The 4205-nt window shown below is 42.3% G+C and overlaps 1 protein-coding gene across 9 annotated transcripts in view; it reads left to right on the top strand.

Annotated features, from left to right (window-relative positions):
- Positions 1 to 3885: 3885 nt before the first annotated feature.
- The window catches only part of COL24A1 (collagen type XXIV alpha 1 chain), a 348320-nt gene continuing 348000 nt past the window's right edge, over positions 3886 to 4205 (top strand). For 5 of the 9 annotated variants that reach the window (XR_006886072.1, XM_046645897.1, XM_046645900.1 and 2 more), the window contains exons 1-2: positions 3887 to 3949; positions 4054 to 4167. The gene's annotated coding sequence lies outside the window, so the exon portion shown is untranslated. Of the gene's footprint in view, positions 3954 to 4053; positions 4173 to 4205 lie in introns of all 9 variants that reach the window. The other 4 variants (XM_046645894.1, XM_046645893.1, XM_046645896.1 and 1 more) reach the window with 4 other exon arrangements.

Below are 4205 nucleotides of genomic sequence, written 5' to 3'. Positions count from 1 at the left end.
GTATTCTGTTTCAGTAGCCCCTTGTTCTGAAACTCTTCTTTTGATAAAAAGAGAAGGAGGGAGGGTGGCAGAGAGAGAGAGAGAGAGAGAAGGAGGAGAAGGGGAAGGGGAGGAGGACGAAGGAAGGAAAGGAGGACGGGAGGGAGGAAAAAGGAAGGAAGGGGAATTATCGAGAGCATCAACTTTATGCAGAGTCAGTCTTCATGGGTTTACATGTTGATTACCAGTTTTGAGATCTCAGACTATTTAACTAACCTTTTTCTGCCTTGATTTCCTCCTCTGTAGAATAAAGATAATAAATAGTACCTACTTAATGGGATTAAGAGGATAAAATGAGTTAATATATATAAAATACTTAGAACAATATTCAAGCACGGTAAGCATTATGAAGTATTTGTTATATTATTCTGTTTTGAACTCCTATACTATCATTTAATAATGCTATATGCTTTTTGTTCTATCTTCTTGAGTCTACATTGTTTCCTCCCACTTTCTGTCACCTAAGTTTGTGTCCTTGGCTCTCTGTTCTTCATTTCAATATTTACTTATTAGAAAACAGACTCCACTGTCAAGGCCTCAAGTACCATTTTATGCAGATAATGAAGAAATCTAAGCTCTGGCTGCTCTCCTGAACTTCCAACTCCAACAGATCTTTGGATAGTTCCGACACAACATCTTACCAAGATCTCAAATGTAGTATGTCTCAAATGGAATTAATTATCTTCCTTCGACCTTGGGCAATGGCATAATTTCTTAATCACTCAGAGTTGAAATTTCATCTATATATATCTTAATCTAACCAGTTATCAGATCTTCTTGATTCCCTTTTTTTTTGAGCAAGATTAGCCCTGAGCTAACATTCATGCCCATCTTCCTCTACTTTGTATGTGGGACGCCTGCCACAGCATGGCTTGATAAGCAGTGAGTAGGTCCGCACTCAGGATCTGAACTGGCCAACCTTGGGCTGCCGAAGGGGAAGTGCAAACTTAACCACCGTGCCACAAGACTGGCCCCTTGATTCCTTTTTATAATGATTCTTATTTAGCTTTTCTATTGTTCCTACTATAGTTCAAGATACTAAAATATTTCAACACCTACACCGACCTTATCCTCCAGCCTCTTTCTTTTCCATCTTGGCATCTGGTGCTGATCAATCTTCTTAAAATGAGAATTTGAAACATAATCACTTATCAGTTTGAAATTCTTTAATTAGTTTCCTATTGACCATAGATTAAACCTTAACCCATGGAATGTAAACTCAATGAAGGGAAGAATTTTCATGCATTTTATTCACAGATGTACCTCAGTGCCTAGAATAATTCCTGGCACATAGTAGGTAACATGATAAATGTTTATTGAATGACTGAGTGAACTCTTATCCTGGCATTCAGGAGTTTCCATAGCTTACCCTCAACTTCTCTTCCAAGGCGTCAACCTCTAACCCAAGCTACTGAATCTACTCCTATATTAATTCAGAGGCCTTCCTCTTGTCCATTTGCTGTTAGTCTCCTACTCTCCATTTCCAAGCATAATATCTTTCTCTTCTCCACTCGTGTAAATCCTCTTCACTTTTCAAGGCCCAGCTAAGTCCCAAGGTTTCTGGTTAATCTGTCTTGATAAATTTGAGCTATGCGAATCTCCATCCTAAAAAGTCAAAAGCATTTAAACCTTACACTGTTTATTTTTTACTGGGCAAACGCTTCCTCTCCCCCAAATGAACATAACTCTATTTGAGGGTATACGCACTCTTTGCCATCTCCTGCATGATAAGGGCTCTGTTAACTCTAACCAGCAACTGCTTTCTTCTTATATTCGAAGAACCTGAGATACATTTTAATAATAACTCCATTTCAAACAGTATTCAAATATTGGGACTCAATATTGTAAATAGAAAAATATTTTTAATCCTTAAGTAACTGATGGGGAAATGGAGAGAGAAATTGAGTTGGGTGAGTTACTTAAGACCTGCTTAATTGTTATCTATGCTTTCCCCCAAACCCAATTAATTGTCCTCCTTTAGCTGGCCAGTAGTCAAAAATAGAAAATCTGTGATTTAGGGCTATTTAAGAATGACTATCTTTCCTCAGCCCCGGATTTATTTCTAGGAGGATTCCAGAAAGCTGTGGCTATTTGTTACAAAAATCGGGGGTGGAAGGGGTAGACTTTACAGAGGCTAGAGCTGGCATGTGGCCCCTTAACTAAGTGATCAAAGTTAACATCACTAGTAATAAGATATAACAATGTTATGTTTACCCAAAAGGATGCCCTGAGAAAAGGCACAGCATCGCTTCAGTGGTATTTATGCTGAAGATACACAACCTGAATCTAATTATGAGAATACATCACACAAATCCAAACTGAAGGATCTTCTACAAGTGACTCACCAGTGCTCTTCACAAGTATCAAAGTCATGAAAGACAAAGGACGGGAAACCCCACAGATGGAAAGAGACTAAGGAGATATGACAATTTAATTAATCTCTTTGTTAATTAATTAATTAACAAACACAATGTGGGATCCTGGATTAGATCCTAGAGCAGACAAAAGACATTTGGGAAAACTGACAAAATTTGAATAAGATCTACATATTAGTTAATAGTATTGTATCAGTGTTAATTTCCTGGTTTTGATAATTGTACTGCAGTGATATAAGACAAGAACCTTAGAGGAAATTGGGTAAAGGGTATACAGGAATTCTCTGTACTATTTTTGCAACTTTTCTGTAAATTTAAAATTATTTCAAAATAAAAAGTTGAAAAATTGAGGGAGAGGAAGATGAGTTAAATTCTATATTCTTGGAGAAAAAATTCCAAGGGTCACATCAATCATTTCTATTCGTCTATACGGTCGCTTTAACCCTTGTAATATGTGTGTAATGTGGGATGCCTTTCAGCATGAGGAAGGCTTATTAGCCGCACAGAATAGACAAGGAAAATTTGGAGAAATGATATTCATTGGTATACATCAGTCATTCATTGGATAGACACGCCAAGTAGTATTTTAGGTGCTGAAAATATAACAATGAGGAAGATAATAGATTCCTGGCTTCCTGATATTTCCAGTCTTACTAATAAGAAAGAGAAAATCAGAACTTATTTTTTGCAAAAGTTGGAAGGTGGACTTTTATGAAAAGGCTGTAGAGGATGGGGACTCACGTCAAAAAAGAAATTTGTTAGAAAAATTGGAGAAGGCATTCAAATCGGCAAGGCCATGGTGTGCTAGCGTGCTCGTGATGCTTAACTGCAGACCATTAATCCCTGCTGTAAGCGGGAGAAGGGCAGAAGGCAGAAAAGTGGATTGCAGGAGAGAAAAATCAGTAGAAAGTAGTAACGGGGACAGACTGAAAGGAAAGAGGGAAGGGGAGGAAAGGTAGAAATGAGAACCGTGGCAGTCAGTCAAAAGCATAACTTAGGCCACAGACATAACTGAGAAAAAAGCAAGACAAGTCGGAGGAGAGGGAAGGACTCCGCTGAGCCAAGTGTGGTTTCAGAAGGTGTGTGTGAAGAGGTTAAAGAAAAAGATTAGGGATGGGAGACACGCAAGAGGGAAACATCAAATTGGGGACTGCTGAAGAAGGGAATGGTGCATGGAGACTTCGAGGAAGGAAGGATACTGGTCACCTACAAGCTTGGGAAAGGTGGAGGGAGGACAGCGTGGGAAGCTAGAGCGCCCGGGCGGTGCCAAGCGGCTGCGTGCGCGCCCGGGGCGCGGTCGGCCCAGGGGCTTGCGAACAGGGGGCCCCGGCCGGGCGCGGGGTGGGGGAAGGTTGCGGGGCGGAGGGGGAGGTGTGCACTATGTTTGGTGATGTCATTGCAAGTCAGTGAGCGGTGAAATTTAACACCGGCCGGATTCGCTTGGCTCCTCTTCTTCCAGGGGAAGCAGCCGGCGGCAGTCCGTGCCGAGCGCCTGCAGTTGCCACCGGCCCCCTCGCACCGACTAGATTTCCGAAGTGGGTGTGTGTGCTTGTCTGACAAATGTTCCGGCGCGGGCTGTTTCCAAGGACTTCCTCTCTCTCTTCATCTCCTTCCCTCCCCCACCCCTTTCTCCTCCCAGGCCCAAAGCAGAGGACTCCACTGGAGTCACAGAGTCGCCTTTGAACCGCAAGTGAACTCGCGGGCTGCACTCGCAGCGGAGCTCCCGCTGCTGCCGGCGCCCCGCCGCCTGCCAGTGAGGTCTCCTCCTCGCCCGCCCTCCTAGGGGAGCGC

This window comes from Equus quagga, chromosome 18 (genome assembly GCF_021613505.1).
Source record: "Equus quagga isolate Etosha38 chromosome 18, UCLA_HA_Equagga_1.0, whole genome shotgun sequence".
Classification (NCBI taxonomy): Eukaryota; Metazoa; Chordata; class Mammalia; order Perissodactyla; family Equidae; genus Equus; species Equus quagga.
This window is presented reverse-complemented; position numbering and strand designations above follow the sequence as displayed.